Source organism: Pipistrellus hanaki (genome assembly GCF_964339955.1).
Source record: "Pipistrellus hanaki genome assembly, chromosome: X".
NCBI lineage: Eukaryota > Metazoa > Chordata > Mammalia > Chiroptera > Vespertilionidae > Pipistrellus > Pipistrellus hanaki.
This window is the reverse complement of record NC_140524.1, coordinates 40,305,375-40,317,418: the sequence shown is the minus strand read 5'-3', so window position 1 is coordinate 40,317,418 and position 12,044 is coordinate 40,305,375.

The following is a 12,044-nucleotide window of genomic DNA, read 5'->3' as shown; positions in this document are numbered from 1 at the left end:
TCTAAGCAGGAATGCTAAAATCAAGGAAAACTTTCAACACATAATGGCTCTTGTGTAACTCTTTAAGGTGACCTAATGATGTATGACAAGCTAAGCTGAGTAAAAGCAGAGGCATGTATCAACATGGTATGTTTAAGGAATGATAAAGAAACTGGCTTGGTCAGCATGAATGGAAGCTATTTTGAATAATGTGTAAACTTCATAATGGGGAGTAATAGGAGATACTTTAAATAGGTACTGAATGGTCAGATCAGTGGCACATCTAGGTTTGGGGGATTCTCAAACATATAATTTGGGTCTCTCTTTAAGATAAATACTGTAATAGTTTAATGCAATATCAGGCATGAACAAATATATTTAGAAAGAAAAAAGAAAACTCAACAAGCTTCAAATTTTAGAAAGCTGAAAAATATTTTTTAAATCTAGAAAAGTAACATTGTTATTAAATCATGGTGTGAACACCTTCATAGTACTTGTCTTTAAACAAGTTTTGCCTCATACTTGTTGATTGTCTCTTCATAAGGTAATAGTTTTGTAATATAAATGTTTATGGAAAGAATAGAGATGATTGCTTTGTACCTGTAGTATGATAGATGGACATTTCCTTTAATCACTAATGGTTTAAACAGAATCTGTCAGCTACACAACTCATTATAAATAAATTTTTAGGGTTGTGGTCAAATTTGATAAAACTATCAAATTCTTTCATATGTAAGCTGAAGGTTTCTTCACCCTTCAAATTCTCTTGGGCAATGACTAGTCTTAGACACTCTTTAATTGATGGTACTTATTAACACATTTATCTATGTCCTCATTATAACGGCAAATGATGAGTTTTACGCTATTTTTGTCAATGTCAGATGTGTCAAATTCTCTTTTTATTCAGGCTCTAAAAAGGATCTATGACTATGATTAGACAATGCTGTCTAATAGGAGACAAAATCAGAGTGGAATGAGATGGTGGTCTTAATAGAATATAGTTAAATATTTTGGAAATGTTTCAGAAATGCATTGTTAAGGCCCTATCGGGGTCTTTAAAGAGACCCATATAAGCAAGGGACCAAGAAATTCAGTTTTATTAGATTCAATGAACTTTTACTTCTGGGTAAGTTTTTTGAGAATTTTGAATACCAGGATGAGGAGAGTAAATCTTAAAGATATGTTTGATGGAGTAATATACTTTGAATAAAGAATGTATAAACTAACGGAATATAAAATGTTAGTGTGGATTTTAAAAATTTGAACTCTAGAATGAATTTCTATACTTATTCATATACTAGTGGTCCAAGAATAACTGCTCTCCTCAGGATGAGCTTTGTTTACCTGTAAGTATCTGCTCCTAAAATGGGAAAATAGAGAATACGTAAAATGGTTCAAAAACATTTGTTACAGGCATATTTACATTTATTTAACAATCATAATAATTAGGTACCCAATATAAAATTCAGATATTATATCCTAATATTTAGTTACCTCCAAATCCTATCTAATAAAAAAGTAATATGCAAATTAACCATCACTCTGCTACACCCACCAGCCACACCCACCAGCCATACCCATTAGCCAATCAGAGTGAGTATGCAAATTAATACCAACTAAGATGGCTGCAGCCACAGAGAGCAGGAGGGAGCTTGGGTTTCCCTGGCAATGGAGGAAGTCAAACTTTCCACACACCCTGGTGGGCCCAGGCCTCCACTTAAGGGCACAAAGTTTCAATTATAGAAGGTAAATAAATTCCATCAGTAATGGCGGCAGCCAATGAGCTGGAAAGAGCAGAAATCTAGGGTTGCCCCAGGCGATAGAGGAAGCCAGACTTTTGCAGCTCTGGCCAGCTCAGGCCTTCACTCCAGGCTACAAAGTTTCAATTATAAAAGATACATAAATTCCAACAAAAATGGCTGTGGGTAGGGGGTGAGCAGGAGGCGTGACTCCACTCCAGGCTACAAAATTTCAATTGTAGAAGATAAATAAATTCCAGATACCAGGGCCTCCACTTGGGTGGAGGGGGCTTGGCTGGCCTGTAAAACCACCCCAGGCCCCTCGTCCAGGCTGCCCCACACACCAAGGGAACCCCCATCCTGTTCTGGGACACTCTTCAGTGAAAACCAGCTGCCCCTCTCCCATGCACCAGGCCTCTATCCTATCTAATAAAAGGGTAATATGCAGATTGACCATCACTCTAACCACAAGATGGCTGCCCCCATGTGGTCAAAGATCCTGCCCCCATGTGGACACAAGATGGCCACCACAAGATGGCCAGCAGGGGAGGGTAGTTGGGAGAAACCAGGCCTGCAAGGTAGGGCAGTTGAGAAGGACCAGGCCAACAAGGGAGGGCAGCTGGGGGCAATAAACCCTGCAGTGAAGGACAGTTAGGGGTGACCAGGCTGGCAGAGGAGGGAAGTTGGGGGCAAACAGGCTGGCAGCGGAACAGTTAGACATCAGTCAGGCTGGCATGGGAGTGGTTAGGGGTTGATCAGCCTGACAGGCAGAAGCAGTTTGGGGCAATCAGGAAGCCAGGCAGGTGAGCAGTTGGGAGGCAGCAGTCCTAGATTGTGAGAGGAATGTCGAACTGCCTATGGGATCGGGCCTACACGGACAGTTGGATGTCCCTCGATGGGTCCCAGATTGGAGAGGGTGCACGCTGGGCTAAGGGACCCCACACACACATGATGCACCTGGCCCCTAGTAGAATTACTATTATCTTATTTTGTAGCATACTACATGACTCAGATTAATAATATCATATAGGTCTTTTCCAAACACATAGAAATTAAATATCAATAAAGAATGGTTAAAAAAGATTCTAAGATGTTAAACTGTGAAAAATACTCATCATTTTAGAGTTTATCAGCTAAATTCACCCTGAAGCTAAAATTTTCATGGAAGAGCAAGGTCTAGATCATATTGCAGAATAAAAACTTGGGGCAAAGTTTCTCCAGAGGATAGTTCTTGAAGAAAGAAATAAACTTGATTTTCTTTATCACTAGTACAACAACCATTTTAATTGTATATCTTGTAAAACTTGCATTGTAAAAAAAATAGTATTTACCTTTTGAAAAGTGAAGCAGAAGAGTAAATCAACCAATGATACACAGGACTAAGGTTAAGCAAAAAAAATAAGATGGCTTTTAGTTCACTTTTATGTTCTGTTTGTTTTAATGGATATCATATATTCATATTTAGTATATATAGTCAAATTATATTTTTTAGAATTTATTAGTGTTCAATGAATAATATAACTAATAGTGGTCACCAAAACTTTTGAGAAACTCTTTTTTTTAAAAAAAGTATATTTTATTGCCATTTTACAGAGAGGAAGAAGAGAGTCAGAAACATCAATGTGAGAGAAACATCACTGCCTACTAGTGAAATGCCCGCAACCAAGGTACATGCTCTTGACCGGAATTGAATCTGGGACCCTTCAGTCCACAAGGTGACACTCTATCCACTGAGCCAAACCAGTTAGAGCTGAGAAACTCAAATCAACTTAAATATAAACTGAGTATTAGTTGATAATATGGAATTAGCGTTAAATTTGGGGAGGGGGTGATAAAATTGCATGTTAGTAAAACATTTATATCTAGTGAAATATTTGTAGGTAAAATGACAAGATGTCTGGTGTTACTTTTAAAATGTTCATGCACTGACACACACAGAATTAAATATGACAGAAAAACAGAATTGGCATTTTTTGTCTAACTTAAAAAAATATATATATTATTGATTATTCACAGAGAGGAAGAGAGAGGGATAGAGAGTCAGAAATATCAATGAGAGAGAATTATTGATCAGCTGCCTTTTGCACAACCCCCACTGGGGATGTGCCTGCAACCAAGGTAAATGCCCTTGACCGGAATTGAATCTGGGACCTTTCAGTCCTCAGGCCGACGCTCTATCCACTGAGCCAAACCGGCTTCGGCCTGACTTTTTTTTATTATCTAAAGTTTTATACATGTCTCCTTTTTCTCCAGTTGACTCCCTGTTCCCAGCCATTCCAACCCCTGAGGGCAAGATCTCTCTGCCCCAGTGTCTACATGCATTGGTTATGTTAATATGCATGCATACAAGTCCTTTGGTTGATCTCTACACCCCCACCTCCCCTGACATTTGTCTCTGGATCTATTTTTGTTTATCAGTTTATATTGATCTAAATTATCCCACATATGAGTGAGATCATGTGATATTTATATGTCTCCCACAGGTTTGTTTCACTTAGCATAATGCTGCTCTCCAGTTCCATCCATGCTATTGCAAATAGTAAAAGTTCCTTCTTTTTTAGAGCAGCATAGTATTCCATTGTGTAGATGCACCACACGTTTTTAATCCACTCATCTGTTGATAGGCACTTAGGTTGTTTCCAAATCCATTGTAAATTGTGCTGCTATGAACATAGGGGTGCATGCATCCTTTTTGATTGGTGTTTCTGGTTTCTTGAGATATAGTCCTTGAAATGGAATTACTGAGTAAAATGGGAGTTCCATTTTTAGGTTTTTGTGGAAACTATACTGTCTGCCACCAGTCTGCATTCCCACAAGCAGTGCAAGAGAGTCCTTTTTGCCAGCACTTGTCTTTTGTTGATTTGTTGATAATAGCTGTTCTGACAGATGTGAGATGATATCTCATTGTTGTTTTGATTTACATCTCTTGTATAATTAGTGGCTTAGAGCATGTTTTCATATGTGTCTCGGCCTTCCTTATGTCCTCTTTCAAAAAGTGTCTATTATGTCCTTTGTCCATTTTTTGATTGGATCATTTATCTTCTCTTTGTTAATTATGTGAGTTCTTTGTAAAATTTAGAGATTAAACCCTTATCTGAAATAGCATTGGCAAACATGTTCTCCCATGCAGTGGGCTTTCTTGTTTTGTTGATGGTTTCTTTTGCTGTGCAGAGGCTTTTTATTTTGATGTAGTTCCTTTTGTTTATTTTCTCCTAAACATTGATTAGAGAGAATCATCAATCAGCTGCCTCTTGCACACCCCCTACTGGGGATGTGCCTGCAACCAAGGTACATGCCCTTGACTGGAATCAAACCTGAGACCTTTCAGTCTGCAGGCCGACACTCTATCCACTGAGCCAAACCGGTTTTGGCTGTAGTATTTTTATGGTTTCCCATCTTATATTTAAGTACTTTAGCAATTTTGAGTTTGTTTTTGTGTATTGTGTAAATTGTTAATCTAGTTTCTTTCTTCCTTCCTTCCTTCCTTCCTTCCTTCCTCCCTCCCTCCCTCCCTCCCTCCCTTCCTTCCTTCCTTCCTTCCTTCCTTCCTTCCTTCCTTCCTTCCTTCCTTCCTTCCTTTCTTTCTTTCTTTCTTTCTTTTTCTTTTTCTTTTTTTTTCAGGTATCTGAACAAATTTCCCAGTATAATTTATTGTAGTGACTGTCTTGACTCTATTGTATGATGTTGCCTCCTCTGTCAAATATTAATTGAGCATAGTGGTTTGGGTCAAATTCTGGGATCTCTGTTCTGTTCCCTTAATCTATATGTCAGTTCTTGTGCCAATACCAGGCAGTTTTGAAAACCATGACTTGGTAATATAGCTTGTTATCTGGTATTGTGATTCCTCCAACTTAGTTTTTCTTTCTCAGGATTGCTATGGCTATTCAGGCTTTTTTTATTCCAGAAGAATTTTTGGAGAGTTTTTTCTAGATCTTTGAAATATGCCATTGGTATTTTAATGGGGATTACATTGAATCTGCAGATTGCTTTGGGTAGTATGGACATTTTAATGATGTTGATCCTACCAATCCATGAACACGATATGTTCCTCCATTTGTTTATGTTTTCCTCTATGACTTTTTTCAATGTCTGTAGTATTCTGAGTAGAGGTTTTTTATGTCCTTAGTTAATTTTATTCCCAGGTATCTTACTTTTTTTGGTGCAATGGTAAATGGCAGGTTTTTTTTAAGTTTCCCTTTCCGTGAGTTCATTATTGGTGTATAAAAAGGCCATATATTTCTGGGTCTTAATTTTGTGTTCTTCATTGCCTATATCATTTTTTAGGACTAGTAGTTTTTTTATGGAGTCTTTGGGTTTTCTTTATAACATATCATGCCATATGGAAATAAGGAATGTTTTAATTCTTTTATTTTCAATTTAAATGTATTTAATTTCTTCTTGTTTTCTGATCTCTATGGCAAGCTCTTCCAGTCCTATATCAAACAGGAGTGGTGAAAGTATGCATTCCTGTCTTGTTCCTGTTCTTAGGGGAAATGGATTTAGTTTTTGCTCATTGATTATGATGTTGGCTGTAAGTTTGTCATATGAGGTTTTTATTATGTTGAGGTGTGATCTGTTTATTCCCACTTTGCTGAGAATTTTTATCAATAAAGGGTGATGGATTTTGTCAAGTGCCTTTTCTGCATTGATTGATAAGATTATTTGATTTTTTCTCAATTTGTTTATGTGATATATCACATTTATTGATTTGCAGATATTGTACCATTCTTGCATCCCCGGAATGAATCCCACTTGGTCATGTGGTGTGATCTTTTCAATGTATTGCTGAATCCTATTTGCTAGAATTTTGTTGAGGATTTTACCATCTATGTTCATCAAAAATATTGGCCTGTAGTTCTCTCTCTCTCTCTCTCTCTCTCTCTCTCTCTCTCTCTCTCTCTCTCTTTGTGTGTGTGTATCTTTATCTGGTTTTGGAATTAAGGTAATTCTGGCTTCAAAGAAAATCCTTTGGAGTATACCATCCTCTTGAATTTTTTAGAATAGTCTGAGGAGGATAGGTTTTACTTCTTCTTTGAATGTTTTATAAAACTGCCCTGTAAAGCCATTTGGACCAGGGCTTTTGTTTGTTGGAAGATATTTGATCACTGCTTCAACTTCATTGGTAGTTATTGGCATATTCAGATTTTTTTCTTCCTGATTTTGTTTTGGTAACCCAATCATTGTTTAATAGCATGCTATTTAGCTTCCAAGAGTGATTTTTTTCATCATTTTTATTGTAATTGATTTCAAATTTTATGCCATTGTGATCTGAGACAATGCTTGATATGATTTCTATCTTCTTGAATATGTGTCCCAATATGTGGTCTATCTTTGAAAATATCCCATGTGCACTTGAGAAGAACTTATATTCCTTGAAAAGTTCTGAAGATGTCAATTAATTCCATCTGATCTACTGAGTCATTTAGGATTGATGTTTCTTTGCTAATTTTTTTGTTTAGAGGAGTTATCCAGTGGTGTTAGTGGGGTATTAAAGTCCAATACTAAATATGTATTGCTGTCTATCTCTCCCTTGATATGTTCCAGAAGGTTTTTTTTATGTATTTTTAGTGCTCCAGTATTGGGTGGATATATATTTACCAGAGTTATATCCTCTTGTTGAATTGCTCCCTTTAGTATTTTGAAAAGAACCTCTTTATCTTTTTTCATGGCCTTTACGTTGAAGTCTAATTTGTCCGATGTAAGTATTGCTACTCCAGCTTTTTTCTTCTTCTTCCATTTCCATTCACCTGCAAAGTCTTTTCTATCCTTTCACTATCAGTCTTTGTGAGTCCTTTGTTCTGAGATGGGTCTCTTATACACAGCAGATAAATGGGTCATGTTTTCTTATCCACTCAGCTACCCTATGTCTTTTGGATATGTATTATCCAGTGGTGTTAGTGGGGTATTAAAGTCCAATACTAAATATGTATTGCTGTCTATCTCTCCCTTGATATGTTCCAGAAGGTTTTTTTATGTATTTTTAGTGCTCCAGTATTGGGTGGATATATATTTACCAGAGTTATATCCTCTTGTTGAATTGCTCCCTTTAGTATTTTGAAAAGAACCTCTTTATCTTTTTTCATGGCCTTTACGTTGAAGTCTAATTTGTCAGATGTAAGTATTGCTACTCCAGCTTTTTTCTTCTTCTTCCATTTCCATTCACCTGCAAAGTCTTTTCTATCCTTTCACTATCAGTCTTTGTGAGTCCTTTGTTCTGAGATGGGTCTCTTATACACAGCAGATAAATGGGTCATGTTTTCTTATCCACTCAGCTACCCTATGTCTTTTGGTTGGAGCATTTAATCCATTTATATTTAAAGTTATTACTGACAGGTACTTGTTTGTTGCCATTTTTATTCCTTACCCCTGTGTTCCTTCTTCGATTCCTATTTATTTATTTTTTTTACAGCAGTCCTTTTAGAATTTCTTGCATTGCTGGTTTGGTGTTAATAAACTCTTTTAGTTATTTTTTGTCTGTGAAGCTCCTGATTTCACCATCAGTTTTGATTGATAGCCTTGCTTTGTACAGTATTCTTGGATTCAGATTCTTGCTTTGCATGACTTTGTATATTTCATTCCATTCCCTTCTGGCCTGATGTGTTTTTGCTGAGAAATTAGTTAATAGTCTTATGGGAGATCCCTTGTAGGTAACTTTTTGTTTCTCTCTAGCTGCCTTTAAGATTCTTACTTTGTCATTAGTGTTTGCCAATTTCATTATAATGACTTGGTGTCAGTCTTTGTGGGTTCATCTTGTTTGGGACTCTGTGAGCCTCTAGCACTTGTGTGGGTTTTATTTTTCTTTCCAATATCAGGGAAGTATTCTATCATTATTTCTTCAAACAGGTTTTCTATTCCTTGCTCAGTTTCCTCTACCTCTTGCACCCCAATTATGTAGATGTTGTTTCATTTCATGTTTTCCCAAAGTTCCCTTAGGCTCTTCTCCTATTTCTTAAGTTTTTTCCCCAGTTACTGTTCTGTTTGTGTATTTTTTTCTTACTTTGTCTTCTAGCTCTCTGATGCAGTCCCCCACTTCTTCTAGTCTATTGTTGACTCTTTCTATTACATTCTTTATTGAAGCAATGTCATTATTAAATTCTTCTTGGTTCTTCTTTATTTCCTCTTGGTTCATACACATGTTGTTGAATTTGTCTTTCATCCTTTTCAGCATCCTTATGACCATTGCTCTTAATTCTTTCTCTGACAGATTGCTTGCCTCCATTTCCTTTGCTTCATTTTCTGGTGACTCCTCCTTTTCTTTCATATATGGGCTATTTCTTTGTCTCCATATTTTTGCTCATCTCAGGGTATCTAATTATGTAGCTCATTGTCTACTGCATTTATTTAAAGTCACAAAATATAACTCAAGAAGACATAACACAGAGGACACCAAACATGAATGAATTCATGATACCCGTAACCCCAAATAAAGGTGACCACCAGAGAAAAGAGAATTAGGGGAGAGGAAAAAAAATGCAAAATGATATTGAGAAAAGGAAAAAAGGTAAGAGAGGAAGAAAAGAGGGGAAAAAAAGACATAAAAATATATGTACTGTATATGGAGAGAAAACCCAAAAAAATCAACAGATAATCCAAAAATGGAAACAACAAACACTCAGAAAAGAAAGGGTGAAGTTAAATCTAAAGAGGCAGAGCTTATTTCCAGAAGATAAGGTCAAGATGAATGGGGAAAAGGCCAAGGCCATAATTCTATAATTCTATAAAGAGGAGGTAGAAAGAGAATGATTGTATAAGAAGAAAAGTAAAAAACAAAATACTAAAAAAAAAAAATTGGAAAAAATATATATATACCAAAAACTTAAAAATCTCTTTAATCTATCTATGTATTTATCTATTTTTGGAAAAATACAAGAGAGAATAGATAGGTCTGATTTGATGATTGAAACTAATTAAGCTATTAGTAGAAGAAGAGAACAAATGGGGAGAAGAAAAGTAGAGGCATAAAAAATAAAATAAAATAAAAACCAAAAAACAAATAAACAACAAGATAGAAAGGAAAAAAGAAAAAAATTGGCTAGTGAAGAAAGAGAAAAGATAAGTGTGCATAGACTTGGAGTACGAGAAAGGAAATTAGATATATGAGTAAGATAAATTTTTAACAGGGAGTAAAAAGAAAGGGTAGAGAATACCTAAAGCAGTAACAGAGTAAGAGAAACAGAATGAAAAAGGGGAAAGGTGAGGAAGAAAGTGTTGGCATAAAGTAAAAATTGAGATAGAGTAAAATAATGCTAAAATAAAAGTACAATGTAGAACACTAATCCAAAAAATAAAATAAAATAAAAGAAAACTTAAAAATTGTAAAATAATAGTAATAATAATAATAATAATAATTAAAATATAATAATAAAAAGGTAAAGTAAAGTGAGAAAAAAATAGTTTATTAAGTAAAAGATAACAAATAAAAAATGAAAGTAGTGAAGTTCACTTGCTTCAGTGGAGCTTCAATGAACCATAGGGGCTGGTTTAAGCCCCTGTGTACTATTCTGACTGGCACATTTGTTTCCTGTCACCTAGTTCACACCGTGTTGAAGTCCCCAGTGATCCACCTCTCTGTGTCATAAGCTACAAACTTTGTTTTAAGCAGTTGGAATCATTGTGCTCACTTTTCTTCTCTGCCTGCCTTCAGTTGTATTTAAACAAGCATCTGTTTCTGACACAGCCCCTGGGTGGTAGTGTTTCTGTATTGGTTTCTAGGACTAAATGGCCCCTCGACCCAGTCCCCTAGCACTCTCTGGTGATGTTTAGACTCTTCCTTTCCCTGCAGCACTCAAGACTGTTGGTGGGACAGACTGTCCCAGAGCTGCTTTCCTGGTCATCTCTCCCTATTCTGCTCCCTAGTTTTCACAAAAACCATCTTTCCCTGCAGTCTCAGTGAGTGTCTTTATTTATTTATTTTTAAAATATATTTTATTGATTTTGTACAGAGAGGAAAGGAGAGAGATATAGAGTTAGAAACATCGATGAGAGAGAGTCTTCGATCAGCTGCCTATTGCACACCCCCTACTGGGGATGTGCCAGCAACCAAGGTACATGCCCTTGACCAGAATCAAACCCAGGACCTTTCAGTCTGCAGGCCTATGCTCTATCCACTGAGCCAAACCTGTCTCGGCTCAGTGAGTCTCTTTAATTGGAAAATTCTATGTACTGCACTTAGCAAGCAAAAGCAAGGAAGTAAAATGGACAAAGCAACCACACCACTTCACGTCTTTCTCCCCCAGGCTCTGCACGGCTGGTATAGAACTTCAGGTTGCCTTTCTGGGCACAGTCTCCCATGGTTGTGGGATTACACCTAGAGTTCCCCACTGCCAGCTTCTGTAGTTGCGGGCTACATTGACCCCAAGGGGATTTGGTGCAGCACAGTCTCACTCTGGGATTCTAGTCCCAGCTGCATACATTTCTCCCTCCAGCCCAGATCCCAGATTCTACTTGTCTCCAGGTGATCTCTGACCTTTTTCACATGGATTACTTCAACAGCTGTGTTTAATTTGCCAATACAAGTGGATATTATTTTATTCAGCTGTTTCTTCTATCAGCTCTGTGAGAAGGCACAGGACCTTTTCACATATTTGGCTGCCACCTTGTCTCCCCCTGGACAAACTTTTTAGGTGCCCATGGCTGGGGAGGCTGGGGTTTTGGTTAAATTTATTCCTTGCAGCTGAGGCAGCTGGTCCCTGGGCATTGTGGCTATAAGGTCCTGATAGGTATTTGAGGTCTCATTGGGTGAAGGTAAGGCTGGGTTTCTGATCACAGCCATTCTCCCTTTCAATATGGTGCAGTCTCTGCAGCAGAGCTGGCCAGTTCGGGAGAGATTTCAATGGTTGTATAGGCTGCCTGGCCAGGGGAGCCTGGTCTGCCAGTCCTCAACACTCCTGTGGAACATAACTGTCCCTCACTCACAAACACACACACTCCCCTACTTTCCTTTTACTCTCTCACACACTATCTTGCTGACTGCCATTTCATCAGCTGCCATCTTGGATCTGGCATTTTTTTTAAACTTTTATTGATTTTAGATAGAAAAGAAGGGAGAGGGAAAGAGAGATAGAAACATCAATGAGATAGAAGCATTATGGATTGGCTGCTTCCTGTACACCTCCTTCTGGGGATCAAACCCACAAGCTGGGACATGTGCCCTGACCAGGTATTAAACTAGTGACCTCTTGGTTCATGGGTTAATGCTGAACCACTGAGCAACACCACGGGGGGGGGGGGATTTTTATGATTGTCAAATTGGCTAATATGGACATTATTACATGATTCTCTCTGCTTTTGTAGATTCTTGGGAAGATAGTTTTCTCATATCTAATG